Genomic DNA, 16,860 nt, shown 5'->3' with positions numbered 1-16,860 from the left:
CATATCCAAGACATAGAGAGGACACCCATCCCAAAATCAACAAAAAATGACCAACACCGCAACATATAATACTGATGCTTGCAAATTTCAAAGTTAAAGAGAAAAATCTAAAAGCAGCTGAAGGCAAGAAATTCTTAACTTATATGGGGAGAAATACCAGATGAACAGCAGACCTCTCTACAGAGATCTGGCAGGCCAGAAAGGGCTGGCATGATATATGCAGAGTATTAAATGAGAAAAACATACATCCAAGAACACTTTATCCAGCAAGGCTGTCATTCAGAATAGAAAGAGAGATGAAGACCTTCCAAGATAGAAACTGAAAGAATATGTGACCATCAAATCAGTTCTGCAAGAAATATTAAGGGGGACCCTGTAAGAGGATGGAGCCCAAAGAAACAATCCACAGAAACAGGGACTGTATAGGTAATACTACAACATTAAATTCATATCTTTCAATCGTTACTCTGAACATGAATGGGCTAAATAACCCCATCAAAAGATGTAGGGTATCTCACTGGATAAAAAACCAAGACCCATTTATTTACTGTCTACAAGAGACAAATTTTAGACCTAAGAACATCTCCAGACTGAAAATGAGGGAATAGAGAACCACTTACCATTCAAATGGTCCTCAAAAGAAAGCTGAGGTAGCATTCTTCATATCAGATAAATTAGAGTTTATACCAATGACTGTAGTAAGAGATGAAGTGGGGCACTATATCATACTTAAAGGGGCTATCCAACAAGAAGAACTAACAATCATGAAGACCTATGCCCCTAATCTGAGAGCAGCCAAGTATATCAATGAATTAATAACCCAATTAAAGAGATACAAAGATAATACTACATTAATAGTAGGACACTTCAACATGGCACTCTCAGCAAAAGACAGATATTCTAAGCAGAATGTCATGAAAGAAACAAGGGTCTTGAATGATACACTGGACCAAATATATTTCACAAATATATACAGAACAATCCATCTTAATGCAACAGAACACACATTCTTCTCATCTGCACAAAACCTTCTCTAGAGTAGACCACATATTGTGCCACAAATCAGCTCTGAGCAGATATAAAAAGATTGGGAATATCCCCTGCATATTTTCAGACCAAAATGCTTTGAAACTAGAACTCAATCACAAGAAGAAATTTAGAAGAAACACAAAACAGGGGATCCCTGGGTGGCTCAGCGGTTTGGCGCCTGCCTTTGGCCCAGGGCACGATCCTGGAGACCCGGGATCGAGTCCCGCGTGGGGGTCCCAGCATGGAGCCCGCTTCTCCCTCCTTCTATGTCTCTGCCTCTCTCTCTCTCTCTCTATCATAAATAAATAAATAAATCTTTAAAAAAAAGAAAAAAGAAACACAGAACACGTAGAGGTTAAAGAGTATCCAATGAAAAGATGAATGGGTCAAGCAGAAAATTAGAGAAGAATTTAAAGATCCATGAAAACTAATGAAAATTAAAGTAAAACTGTTCAAAATCTTTTTGGAATACAGCAAAAGTGGTCCTAAGAGTGAAATACATAGCAATACAATCCTCTCTCAAAAAATTGGAAAAAACTCAATATACAAGCTAACCATGCAACTAAGGGAACTGTAGGAAGAACAGCAAATAAAGCCAAAACCAAGCAGAAGAAGACAGATAATAAAGATTTGAGCAGAGATCAATAAAGTGGAGACCAAAAGAACTGTAAAACAGATCAACAAAACCAGAAGATGGTTCTTTGAAAGAATTAATAAGATAGATAAATCCCTAGCCAGCCTTACTAAAAAGAAAAAAAGACTAGAATTAATAAAATCACAAACAAAAGAAAGATCACAATCAATACCAAGGAAATACAAATGATTTTAAAAATGTATTATAGGCAACTATATGCCAACAAATTAGGCAGTTGGAAGAAATGGATGCATTCCTGGGAAGCCTATAAGTTACCAAAATGGAAATAGAAAATCTGAACAGATCAATAACTGGTAAGAAAATTGAAGTAGTCATCAAAAACCCCCTAAGACACAAAAGTCCAGGGCCAGATGGCTTCCCAGGAGAATTCTACCAAACATTTAAGGAAGAAATAATACATATTCTACTAAAGCTATTTGAAAAGAGAGAAATGGAGGTAATACTCCCAAACTCATTCTATGAGGCCAGAATTACCTTGATCCCAAAACCAGACACCCCACCATAAGACACCCATTCATAAAGGAGAATTACATATGAAGATCCCTGATGAACATGTATGCAAAAATTCTCACTAAGATACTAGCCAATAGGATCCAACAGTACATTGAGAGGATTATTCACCATGACCAAGTGGAATTTATTGCTGGGATGGAAAGGTGGTTCAACATTCATTAAACAATCAATGTGATAGATCACATTAATAAAAGAAAAGACAAGAGTCATATGGCCCTCTCAATAGTTGCAGAGAACTCGTCTGACAAAATACAGCATCCATTCCTGATTAAAACTCTTCAAAGTGTAGAGATAGAGGGAACATATCTCAATATCATAAAAGCCATATTTGAAAAGCCCACAGCAAACATCATTCTCAATGGGGAAAAACTGAAGGCTTTTCCCCTAAGCTCAGGACCATGATGGGGATGTCCACTCTCACCACTGTTACTCAACATAGTCCTAGAAGTCCTGGCCTCAGCAATCAGACAACAACAACAACAACAAAAATAAAGTGCATTCAAAATGGCAAAGAAGAAGTCAAGCTCTCCCTATTCATAGATGACATGATACTATATATAGAAATCCCAAAAGACTCCACCCCAAAATTACAAGAACTTGTACAGCAATTCAGCAATGCGGCAGGTTACAAAATCAATCCACAGAAATCAGTAGCATTTCCATACACTAATAATGAGACTGAAGAAACTAAGGAATCAATCCATTTATAATCACACCCAAAACCATAAGATATCTAGGAATAAACCTAACCAAAGAGTTAAAGGATCTATACCCTAAAAACTACAGAATATTTATGAAAGAAATCAAAGAATATATAAAGAGATGAAAAGACATTCCATACTCATGGATTGGAAGAATATTGTGAAAATGTCTATGCTACCCAGAGCAATTTATACATTCAATGCAATCCCTATCAAAATACCATGGACTTTCTTCACAGTTAGAACAAATAATCTTAAGATTTGTATGAAATCAGAAAAGACCCCAAATAGCCAGAGGAATGTTGAAATAGAAAACCAAAGCTAGGGGCATCACAATGCCTGACTTCAAGCTGTATTACAAAACTCTGATCATCAATACAGTATGGTACCTACACAAAAACAGACACATAGGTCATGGAACAGAATAGAAAATTCAGAAATTAACCCTCAACTCTATGGCCAACTCATCTTTGACAAAGCAGGTAAGAGTATCCACTGCAAAAAGGACAATCTCTTCAATAAATGGTATTAGGAAAATTGGACAGCCACATGGAGAAGAATGAAACTGTACCATTCTCTTATACCATACACAAAGATAAACTCAAAATGGATGAAAGATCTAAATTATGTGAGACAAGAATCCGTCAAAATCCTAGAGGAGAACACAGGCAACAACCTCTTAAGAACTTGGCCACAGCAACTTCTTGCAACACACATCTATGAAGGCAAGGGAAACAAGAGCAAAAATGAACTATTGGGACTTCATCAAGATAAAGAGCTTCTCTGCACAGCGAAGGAAACAGCCAGTCAACAAAACTAAAAGACAGCCTACAGAATGGGAGAAGATATTCACAAATGACATATCAGATAAAGGGCTAGTATCCAAGATCTGTAAAGAATGTATCAAACTCAACACCCAAGAAACAGACAATCTAGTCATGAAATGGGCAGAAGACATGAACAGACATTTCTCCAAAGAAGACCTACACATGGCCATTGGCACATGAAAAAATGCTCCACATCACTTGCCACCAGGGAAATGCAAATCAAAACCACAATGAGATGCCACCTCACACCAGTGAGAATGGTGAAAATTAACAAGACAGGAAACAACAAATGTTGGCAAGGATGTGGAGAAAGGGGAACCCTCTTGCACTGTTGGTGGGAATGCAAGCTGGTACAGCCACTCTAGAAAACAGTATGGAGGTTCCTCAAGAAGTTAAAAATGGAGCTACCCTATGACCCAGCAATTGCACTACTGCATATTTACCCCAAAGATACAGATGTCATGAAACAATAGGACACCTGCACTCCAATGTTTTATAGCAGCAATGTCCACGATTGCCAAACCATGGAAGGAGCCATGATGTCCTTCAACAGATGAATAGATAAAGAAGATGTGGTATATATATGCAATGGAATATTACTCAACTATCAGAAAGGACGAATATCTACCATTTGCTCTGATGTGGATGGAACTGGCGAGTACTATGCTAACTGAAATAAGTCAATTGAAGAAAGACCATCATCATATGGTTTCCCTCATATGGGGAATATAAGAAACAGTGAAAGGGACTATAAAGGAAAGGAGGAAAACTGAGTGGAGAAAAAATTGAGAAGAAGACAGATAATGAGAGATTCCTAATTTTGGGAAACAGAAAGAGTTGCAGAAGGGGCAAATGGGATGGGGTGGGATGGGGTGACTGGGTGATGGCACTAAGGAGGGCCCTTGATGGGATGAGCACTGGGTGTTATACTATATGTTGGCAAATTCAATGTAAATATAAAAATTAATTATGGACAGGAGAGGACCCTCAGTTCCTTATTTGGCTTACCACCTCAGTGACCCCCATGATCCTAGTCCACACCATCACCAGCAATCCTTCCAAGGTGGCTCAAGCACTATGCACACCAAGACACCTCCAGTCAGTGCTCACTACAGCTCCAGCCCTCTTGCCAATGTGACACAGATGCAAAGCACCCAGAGAACATACCAGGCCACCTTGGCTATAGATAGCTTGCCAGAACATCCGCAGCTCAGAAAGCTCTGGGGCCTCCCAGCTCACATTTGTTTCAGCTCCAGCCACTGCATAAGAGCAACTCCTGCACAAAGTGCCCAGGTAATGCCCAGCCCATGCCTTGCCTTGCTCCAGCTATCCTGCAAGAATACCATCTGCATGGAGTAACCAGGGACAACATGGCCTACACCAACCTTAGCTTCAGCTATCTTGCCATGGTGCCTTCTGTGCACAGAGCCCTGGGACCCCTCCATTTGCGTCCATTCCAACTTGCAAGAACAAACTCCAAGGTTGATTAGAGGAAGGAAGGAAGAAAGATAAGAGTAGAAATAAATGAAAAAATAATTTAAAAAACAATGAAATAAAGAGCTGGTTGGTTCTTTGAAAAGATAAAAAAATTGATAAAACTTCAGTCAGACCCATTGAGAAAAAAGAGGGCTCAAATACATAAAGGGAGAATTAAAAGATGAGAAGTAACAATTGGCACCACAGAAATACAAAAATTATAAGAAACTACTATGAAAAATTACAGGACAACCTAGAAAAAAACACATAAATTCCTAGAAACATAAAATCTATCAAAACTGAATTAAGAAGAAATAGAAATATGGTCATCTCATTAGATGCAGAAAAGGTATCTGAAAAAGTAAAACATCCATTCCTGATAAAAACCCTCCGCAAAGTGGATTTAGAGGGAAAATACCCCAATACAATTAATGTCATATGTGAAAAACCCACAGCTAACATCATATCCAATGGTGAAAAACTGAGTAATTTTCCTCAAGATCAGGAATAAAACAGGAATGTCCCACTCTCACCACTTTTATTCAACAGATTCCTAGAAATTCTAGTCACAGCAATTAGTCTTGGAGAAGCAGGAACTTTAAAACTCCGCCCCAGATTCTTCCGGATCAGAAAGGTGCTTAGCAGGGAGCTCGCGCAGGACGGCAGGAGGGGCAGTGGAGCCCCCAGGTTGCCGGGGTCACTAACAGAGGAGGTGCGCCCAGGGGGAGAGGGCGCCACAGACCCCAGGCCAAGCGCGGTCAAGGGCTGGAGCGCGCCCGGCGGGGCCTGGGGAGCAGCTCAGGCCGCGGCTCCGGGCGGAGGGTCTGGGCCCTGCTGCCTTCGGGAGCCGCGGCCCCAGAGCGCGATTCCAGCAGCACAGGCCCCGGATCCCAGGGCGATGGGGGACACCGCCCAGGATCCTGCGCTCTCCCCGGGACAGCGAGGACTCTCCTGCCGCCCGGCGCCCCCAAGCTGTGGTCAGCTTTTTTTGGAAAAAAGAATAAAGGATTCAAGAGATTTCATGATTGCAGAATTTAGATCTAATCAGGCTGAAATTAAAAATCAATTAAATGAGATGCAAACCAAAATGGAGGTCCTAATGATGAGGGTTAATGAGGTACGAAAGCGTAACATAGAAGACAAGTTGATGGCAAGGAAGGAAGCTGAGGAAAAAAGAGAAAAACAATAAAGACCATGAGGAGAGATTAAGGGAAATGAATGACAGCCTCAGAAGGAAAAATCTATGTTTAACTGGGGTTTCAGAGGGCGCTGAGAGGGACAGAGGACCAGAAGGCATATTTGAACAAATCATAGCTGAGAACTTTCCTAACCTGGGAAGGGAAACAGGCATTCATATCCAGGAAATAGAGAGCTCCCCCCCAAATCAATAAAAACCATTCAACACCTCCATATTTAATAGAGAAACTTCCAAATTCCAAAGATAAAGAGGAAATCCTTAAAGCAGCAAAAGAGACAAGACATCCCTAACATTTATGGGGAGAAATCTTAGGTTAACAGCAGCCTCTCCACAGAGACCTGGGAGGCCAGAAAGGGCTGGCAGGATATATTCAGGGTCCTAAATGAGAAGAACACGCAGCCAAGAATACTCTATCCAGCAAGGCTCTCATTCAGAATGGAAGGAGAGAGAAAGAGCTTCCAAGATGATCAGAAACTGAAAGAATATGTGACCACCAAACCAGCTCTGCAAGAAATATTAATGGGGACTCTGTAAAAGAAAGAGGACCCCCAAAGAAATAATTCACAAAAACAGGGACTGAATAGGTATTATGATGACACTAAATTCATATCTTTCAATAGTAACTGAACATAAATGGGCTTAATGATCCCATCAAAAGATCCAGGGTTTCAGACTGGATAAAAAAGCGAGATCCATCTCTTCGCTGTCTAGAAGAGACTCATTTTAGACCTAAGGACACCTACAGCCTGAAAATAAAAGGTTGGAGAAAAATCCACCATCCAAATGGTCCTCAAAAGAATGCTGGGGTAGTAATCCTCATATCAGATAAATTAAAGTTTATCCCAAAGACTGTAGTAAGAGATGAAGAGGGACACTATATCATACTTAATGGATCTATCCAACAAGAGGACCTAACAATCATCAATATATATGCCCCGAATGTGGGAGCTGCCAAGTATATCAATCAATTAATAACCAAAGTTAAAACATACTTAGATAATAATACACTTATACTTGGTGACTTCAGTGTAGCGCTTTCTACAATCGATAGGTCTTCTAAGCACAACATCTCCAAAGAAACTAGAGCTTTAAATGATACACTGGACCAGATGGATTTCACAGATATTTACAGAACTTTACATCCAAATGCAACTGAATACACATTCTTCTCAAATGCACATGGAACTGTCTCCAGAATAGACCACATACTGGTTCACAAATCAGGTCTCAACCAATACCAAAAGATTGGGATTGTCCCCTGCATATTTTCAGACCATAATGCTTTGAAACTAGAACTAAATCACAAGAAGAAATTTGGAAGAAACCAACCATGCAGAGGTTAAAGATCATCCTGCTAAAAGATGAAAAGGTCACCAGGAAATTAGAGAAGAATTAAAAAGATTCATGGAAACTAATGAGGATGAAGATACAACCGTTCAAAATCTTTGGGATACAGCAAAAGCAGTCCTGAGAAGGAACTATGTCGCAATACAAGCATCCCTCAAAAAATTGGAAAAAACTCATATACACAAGCTAACCCTGCACCTAAAGGAACTGGAGAAGGAATAGCAAATAAAACCTACACCCAGCAGAAGAAGAGAGTTAATAAAGATTCTAGCAGAACTCAGTGAAATAGAGACCAGAAGAACTGTAGAACAGATCAACAGAACCAGAAGTTGGTTCTTTAAAAGAATAAGTTAGATAGACCATTAGCCAACCTTATTAAAAACAAAAGAGAAAAGACTCTAATTAATAAAATCACGAATGAAAAACGAGAAATCATAACAAATACTAAGGAAATACAAATGATTTTAAAAACATATTATGAGCAACTATATGCCAGTAAATTAGGCAATCTAGAAGAAATGGACGCATATCTGGAAAACCACAAACTACCAAAACTGGAACAGGAAGAAATAGAAAACCTGAACAGGCCAATAACCAGGGAGGATATTGAAGCAGTTACCAAAAACCTCCCAAGACACAAAAGTCCAGGGCCAGATGGCTTCCCAGGGGAATTCTATCCAATGTTTAAAGAAGAAACAATATCTATTCTACTAAAGCTGTTCTGAAAGATAGAAAGGGATGGAATACTTCCAAACTTGTTTTATGAGGCCAGCATCACCTTAATTCCAAAACCAAAGACCCCCACCAAAAAGGAGAATTAGACACCAATATCCGTGATGAACACAGATGCAGAAATTCTCAAGAAGATACTAGCCAATAGTATCCAACAGTACATTAAGATTATTCACCCTGACCAAGTGGGATTTATCCCTGGGATGCAAGGCTGATTCAACACTCGTAAAGCAATCAACAGGATAGATCATATCAACAAGAGAAAAAACAAGAACCATATGATCCTTCAATAGATGCAGAGAAAGCATTTCACAAAATACAGCATCCATTCCTGATCAAAACTCTTCAGAGTGTAGGGATAGAGGGAACATTCCTCAGCATCTTAAAAGCCATCTACAAAAAGCCCACAGCCCATTTCATTGTCAATGGGGAAACACTGGGAGCCTTTCCCCTAAGATCAGGAACATGACAGGCATGTCCACTCTCACCATTGCTATCCAACATAGTACTAGGAGTCCTAGCCTCAGCAATCAGGCAACAAAAAGAAATAAAAGGCATTCAAATGGGCAAAGAAGAAGTCAAACTCTCCCTCTTTACAGATGATTTGATACTGTACATAAAAAAACCCCAAAATACTCCACCCCAGGATTGCTAGAAGTCATACAGCAATTTGGCAATGTGGCAGGATACAAAACCAATGCCCAGAAATCAGTGGCATTTCTGTACACTAACAATGAGACTGAAGAAAGAGAAATTAAGGAGTCAATCCCATTTACAATTGCATCCCAAAGTGTAAGATACCTAGAAATAAACCTAACCAAAATGGTAAAGGGGCTATACCCTAAAAACTACAGAACGCTTCTGAAAGAAATTGAGGAAGACACAAAGAGATGGAAAAATATCCCATACTCCTGGATTGGAAGAATTAATATTGTGAAAATGTCAATGCTACTCAGGGCAATTTACACATTTAATGCAATCCCTATCAAACTACGATGGACTTTCTTAGAGAGTTGGAACAAATTATCTTAAGATTTGTGTGGAATCAGAAAGGACCCCGAATATCCAGGGGAATATTGAAAAAGGAAACCAGAGCTGGGGGCATCACAATGCCGGATTTCAAGTTGTACTACAAAGCTGCGATCATCAAGACATATGGTACTGACATAAAAACAGACACATAGATCAATGGAACAGAATAGAGAACCCAGAAATGGGCCCTAAACTCTATGGCCAACTAATATTTGACAAAGCAGGAAAGATGATCCACTGGAAAAATGACAGTCTCTTCAATAAATGGTGCTGGGAAAATTGGACATCCATATGAAGAAGAATGAAACTAGACCATTCTCTTACACCATACACAAAGATAAACTGAAAATGGATGAAAGATCTAAATGAGACAAGAATCCAACAAGAATCCATCAAAATCTTAGAGGAAAAAAAAAACAAAACAAAACAAAACAAAAAAAAATCTTAGAGGAGAACTCAGGAACACCCTTTTGAACTTGGCCACAGTAACTTCTTGCAAGATACATATTGCAAGATACTATTGGGACTTAATCAAGATAAAAAGCTTCTGCACAGCAAAAGAAACAGTCAACAAAATTAAAAGACAAACTACATAATGGGAGAAGATTTTTGCAAATGACATATCAGATAAAGGGCTAGTATTCAAGATCTATAAAGAACTTATTATACTCAACAGCAAAGAGACAAACAATCCAATCATGAAATGGGCAAAAGACATGAGCAGACATTTCACCAAAGGAGACATAGACATGGCCAACAAGCACATGAGAAAACGCCTAGCATCACTTGTCATTAGGGAAATATAATCAAAACCACAATGAGATACCACCTCACACCAGTGAGTATGGGGAAAATTAACAAGACAGGAAACAACACATGTTGGAGAGGATGTGGAGAAAGGGGAACCCTCTTGCACTGTTGGTGGGAATGTGAACTGGTACAGCCACTCTGGAAAACTGTGTGGAGGTTCCTCAAAGAGTTAAAAATAGAACTACCCTATGACCCAGCAATTGCACTGCTGGGGTTTTACCCCAAAGATACAGATGTAGTGAAATGGCAGGACACCTGCACCCGGATGTTTATAGCAACAATGTCCACAATCGCCAAATTGTGGAAGGAGCCTTGGTGTCCTTCAAAAGCTGAATTGATAAAGAAGATGTGGTCTATATATACAACGGAATATTACTCAGCCATTAGAAATAACAAATACCCACCATTTGCTTCAACGTGGATAGAACTGGAGGGTATTATGCTGAGTGAAGTAAGTCAATCGGAGAAGGGCAAACATTATATGGTCTCATTCATTTGGGGAATATAAAAATAGTGAAAGGGAATAAAGGGGAAAGGAGAGAAAATGAGTGGGAAATATCAGTGAGGGTGACAGAACATGAGAGACACCTAACTCTGGGAAATGAACAAGGGGTAGGAAAGGGAGATGGGCAGGGGGATGGTGTGACTGGGTGTTCGGCACTGAGGGGGGCACTTGATGGGATAAGAATTGGGTGTTATGCAATATGTTGGCAAATTGAACTCCAATAAAAAAATATACAGAAAAAAAAAAGAATGCCAAAAAAAAGAGAAAAGAAATAAAAAGTATTTAAATTAGTAAGGGAGAAGTAAAACTCTCACTATTTGCAGAGGACAGGATACTGCATATAGAAAACACTAAAAGCTCTACCAAAAAACTACTAGAAGTAATAAATGAATTAAGAAAAGTTGCATGATAGAAAAATTAATACACAAAATTTGGTTGCACTTGTGTATATTAATAACAGAGTAGCAGAAAGAAAAATTAAGAAAATCATCCATTTATAATTGCACCAGAAATAACAAAATACCTAGGAATAAACTTAAGCAAGAAAGTGAAAGATCTATACTCTGAAAACTATAAAACATTGATGAAAGAAGTTGAAGATGACACAAATTAATGGAAATATATTCCATGCTCATGGATTGGAAAATCTTCAAACTGTCCAAAGCAACCTACAGATTCAATGTAATCACTATCAAAATACAACAGATTTTTTCACAGCACTATAACAAATAATATTAAAATTTTTATGGAACCCTGAAAGACCTCAAATAGACAAAGCAATGTTGAGAAAGAAAAAGAAAAGTGGATATATCACAATCCCAGATTTCAAAATATGCAGCTAAACTATAGTAATCCAAAGAGTATGGTACTGGAACAAAAATAGCTCAATAGAACATAATAGAGAGGTCAGAAATAAACCAGAAATGACACTTATGTTGTCATTTATTCTAAGACAAAGGAGGCAAGAATATATACTGGGGAAATGACAGTGTCTTCAATAGTATTGGAAAAACTGGGCAGCTACATGAAAGAGAATAAAAATGAAAATGAAAAAGAAAATAAAAATAAAAAACCTTTTCACACTATGCACAAAAATAATCTCAAAACGCATTTAAAGACCTAAGTATAAAGTACAAATCCATAACAGTCCTATAAGAAAACACAAGCAGTCATTTTTTTGACATTGGTCATAGCAACATTTTTCTAGATATGTCTCTTCTAGGCAAGGGAAACAAAGCAAAAATAAACTATTAGAACCACATCCAAATAAAAAGCTTTTGCATTATGAAGAAAACCATCACCAAAGCAAAACAGGAACCTACTAAATAAGAGAAGGTATTTGCAAATGATATACCCAATAAGGTGTTAATATTAAAATTCTGTAAAGAATTTCTATAACTCAACATAAAAAAATCCAATTAATAAAAGTGAGCAGAGGACCTAAATAGACATTTTCCAAAGAAGACATGCAGATGGCCAACAGATACCTGAAAAGAAAATCATCAGGAAAAGGTAAATAAAAAGCAAAATGAGATATCACTTTACACTCCTCAGAATGGCTAGAATAAAAAAGACAATAAAGTGTTGGCAAGGATGTAGAGAAAAAGGAACCCTTATGCACCTTTGGTGGGAATGTAAATTGGTATAGCCCCTGTGGAAAACAGCATGGAGGTTCCTTGAAAAAATAAAAATAGAAATGTCATATGATCCAGTAGTTCCACCAGTGGGTATTTACTCAAAGAAAACAAATAGAAAAAAAAAATTGAAAAGGTATATGCACCTCTATGTTTACTGCAGCATTATTTATAGTAGCCAAAATATGGAAGGAACCCAAGTGTCCATCAATAGATGAATGGTTAAAGAAGGTATGGTACACATATACAGTGGAATATTACTCAGCCATAAAAAATAATGAGATCTTGGCATTGGTGACAACATTTATGGACCAAAGGGTAGTATACTAAGTGACATAAATCAGACAGAGACAGACAAATACGTATGATTTCACTTATATATGGAATCTAAGAAACAAAACATATGAACAAACAAAAGGCAGAAGAGACACATATATACAAAGAACAAACCGATCGTTGCTGATGTTGTGAGGGGGAGATGGGAAAATGGCTTGAAGAATATGGGAGACACAAGCTTCCAGTTATGGAATGAATAAATCATGGGGATAAAAGGTACAGCATAGGAAAAACAGCTGATATTGTAATAGCATTGTATGGTGAGAGATGGTAGCTACACTTGAGGTAAGCATAGCAAAATGTATAGAGTTGTTGGATCACTATGTTGTATGCCTGGAACTAATGTGACATTGTGTGTCACTTATACTTCAATTAAAAAAAGAACTACTGAATTTTAAAATCAAGAAGGACACCAATGTTCATCTACTTCACCTCTTTTATATGTTTAGTTATGCCTAATTTTAAAAGCTTAAAAAAATTGAATGTAATAATAGCTACCCTTTCACTATGACTTGGTGACTTAGAGGTGCATTGTGTTGATCATGTTAATCACATGTAATAAAACCTGAGATCTTGGGATGTCTGCATGGCTTAGTGGTTGAGCATCTGTCTTGGGCTCAGGGCATGATCCCAGGGAGCCTGCTTCTCCCTCTGCCTATGTCTCTGTCTCTCGCTCTGTGTGTCTTTCATGAATAAATAAATAAAATCTTTAAAAAAAACCTGAGATCTTTTGTTGTCACCACTATGAACTGGCAAAGGAGGTCCCTTCAGCAATTTCACAGATTTTCATTGCTGGAGGACATGATCAATAAACTTTGTTTTCTGTCTTGACACAATCCATTTATATAAAAGATGCTATAAAACAAGTTAAAATAGATTTGTGAGCAGAATCCACCATAATCAGCAATTGTCTTTTGAAAAGGCCTACTCTTGAACTCACTCAATAAGTAATTAGCTTCCCTTTGCTTTGTCCCAAATTACTGATTTGATCTGATTTAATTTGATTAAATCTAACCTAAACTTCTTAATTCTCCCAAATTCTATCCAAGGGCCAGGATCAAGATGGTACAAAATTTAAGAGGGTAGAGGAGCAAAACTTCAATAATCAAATAATCTCCTAATATAATAGTTTTGAAAATCAAAATTAATGGCAAGAAAAATCCATGATAAACAAAATATTACCCTTCGACCCAGCAATTGCACTGTTGGGGATTTACCCCAAAGATACAAATGCAATGAAACGCCGGGACACCTGCACCCCGATGTTTATAGCAGCAATGGCCACGATAGCCAAACTGTGGAAGGAGCCTCGGTGTCCAACGAAAGATGAATGGATAAAGAAGATGTGGTTTATGTATACAATGGAATATTACTCAGCTATTAGAAATGACAAATACCCACCATTTGCTTCAACGTGGATGGAACTGGAGGGTATTATGCTGAGTGAAGTAAGTCAGTCGGAGAAGGACAAACATTATATGTTCTCATTCATTTGGGGAATATAAATAATAGTGAAAGGGAATAGAAGGGAAGGGAGAAGAAATGTGTGGGAAATATCAGAAAGGGAGACAGAACGTAAAGACTGCTAACTCTGGGAAACGAACTAGGGGTGGTAGAAGGGGAGGAGGGCGGGGGGTGGGAGTGAATGGGTGACGGGCACTGGGGGTTATTCTGTATGTTAGTAAATTGAACACCAATAAAAAATAAATTTAAAAAAAATAAATAAACAAAATATTATATTTTAGATAGAGATAGGTCATTGTCATGTAACACTGCTTTACTGCCATTGGAACAGCTTTTCAATCAGCCCTCAGTTCCTTTGAGTGCCCTGGGGAGCTAGGTCAGTAACCTGCTCTATCTGCTTCCATACACTGGAGGAAAAGTGAAAGAGGCAAAATGCAGGTCATCTCCAAAATTGCTCCTGGGATTTCCCACCACTATGAACAATCCAACATCCTTTTTGGTGGCCTTTTTCAGCTCAACTTTGGGGCTTAGGATGGCAAGTATTTCTGCATTGTTTTCTTGACTATCAAAGCCCACTGCTCTGACCATCCCACTGCTGACCTGAGTTTTCTTTTCTTCCCAAGACTATGTCCACTATGATTCCAAAACCTAACTCTCCTGTGGCCCCAAAAGATTTAGGCATCTTGGGCAACAACCTTCTTACTCTTGTCTCCATCTTGTAGGCTTTAAACTGATAACACCACAAGACCCATAAGCACGAAAGACATTGATTGGAAGTTAAGTTTGGGATGTTCTGGAACATGACCTTGACTCTATTGTTTCCAGAAGCCAATGGGAGCACGTTCTAAGATAGACAATGCCAATGCTGGCCAGAACTGCAATGACCTGCTATGGAAATGTTTTTTGCAGAGATTCTGATAAGGTAGAGGCATCAAGAAAATGCATTTTTTCACCTGGTAGGGCCAAGAAAAAGTGAGTAACTGGGTTTGTTTTGTTTTGTTTTGTTTGTTTCTTTGTTTGTTTAGGTGGCTGTAAGAATATCTAGGGGAAAAGTGTTTATTTTGTCGATTTTTATGTAACTGTTTGCCTTAGTTATTAATCCTTTGAATTTTATAACCTAGTGTTTCCCACCACATTTTATTCCCACGCAGGACTGTAATGAAGGTAGGCAGGTATTTGTGTATCTATTTATGGGTGAGAAGACCCAGTGTTCTGTTACTTGGTGATACTTAGTGACACTAAGCCCAGTATTCAAGAGTATTAAAAGCAGCTACTCCTAAATATATTCACATAGGGGGTTGCAACAGTTGAAGTAAGACAAGTACAATTAAAAGGAAGCATCTATGGGGCACCTGGGTGACTCAGCCAGTTGAGCATCAACTCGATTTTGGCTCAGATCATGATCTCAGGGTTCTGGGATTGAGCCCCATGGCAGGCTCTGCATTCAGCAGGGAATCTGCTTGAGATGTTCTCTCTCTCTCTCTCTCTCTCTCTCCCTCTCCCTGTACCCCCACTCTATCTCTCTAAAATAAGTAAAATCTTTTAAAACATATTTTAATCTTTTAAAAATCTAGATATTAAATATTTAATATCTAAATATCTATAGACAGAAAGAGGAGAAAGATGAAGTACTTTCATAATGCTTCCATGTGTAAATACTCCAGGCCCCACACATCACTGGAATATATCAATAATTCTCTAAACATTAATGTATTGAATTCTCAAATCAAAAGCATAGAGTGGCTCAACAGACAAAAATACAGGACCCAACTACACTGCTTACAAGAGACTCACTTGAGCTTTAAAGTCATATAGAGGCTCAAAATGAAGGGTAACAAAATATATTTCATGAAAGGGGTAATCAAACGAGAGCCAGGATAGCTATATCTATTAATAGACTTTAAGTCATAAAACAGTAACAAGATACAAAGATAGTGATGTAATTATAAGGAGGTCAATTCATTAAAGAGATATAACAATCAAATATATATGCACCCCACAACAGAGCACCTAAATATATTAAGAAAATACTAATAGCTCTGAAGGGAGAAATAGATGACAATACAGTAATAGTAGGGGAAATCTATACCATCACTATCAACGATTGATAGATTATCCAGACAGAAAATCAACAAGGAAATGTTGAACTTGAATCATACATGAGACCAAAGGGAACTAACAGACATAGCCAGAATATTCTATTCAACCACATTAGAATTCATATTCTTCTCAGATGCACATGGCACATTATCTAATACAGAGCACATGTTAGGTCACAAAACAAACCTTAGAAAATTTGAGAAGACTGACAGTCTTTTCTAACCACAATGGTAGAAAACCAGAAATCAATAACAGAAAGTAAAACTGGAAAATTTTTAAAATATGTGCAGATTAAACAATATACTCCTGAATAACCAATGGTTCAAAGAAGTAATCCAAAGAAAAAATCAAGAAAAGTCCTAAACAAAAGTGGAATCATAATGTAGAAAAACTTATGGAATGCTAAAGAGCCCAAATAGCCAAAGTAATCCCAAGAAAGTAAAAAACTAGAAGCAATATATTTCCTAGATTTCAAACTATACTACAAAGCTGCAATGCTAA

The 16,860-nt window shown here is 38.0% G+C and overlaps 1 protein-coding gene and 1 long non-coding RNA gene across 2 annotated transcripts in view; one reads left to right on the top strand and one right to left on the bottom strand.

The window, feature by feature from the left end:
* Positions 1–16,860, bottom strand: part of LOC140604878 (disintegrin and metalloproteinase domain-containing protein 5-like) — a 134,771-nt gene that overhangs the window by 41,825 nt on the left and 76,086 nt on the right. The window lies entirely within an intron of this gene.
* The window catches only part of LOC140604879 (uncharacterized), a 36,783-nt gene continuing 35,031 nt past the window's right edge, over positions 15,109–16,860 (top strand). Inside the window, exon 1 of the long non-coding RNA XR_012007697.1 lies at positions 15,109–15,231. This is a non-coding gene — a long non-coding RNA (uncharacterized lncRNA). The remainder of the gene's footprint in view (positions 15,232–16,860) is intronic.

The sequence above is a fragment of the Canis lupus genome, chromosome 15 (genome assembly GCF_048164855.1).
Source record: "Canis lupus baileyi chromosome 15, mCanLup2.hap1, whole genome shotgun sequence".
Lineage (NCBI taxonomy): Eukaryota > Metazoa > Chordata > Mammalia > Carnivora > Canidae > Canis > Canis lupus.
This window is presented reverse-complemented; position numbering and strand designations above follow the sequence as displayed.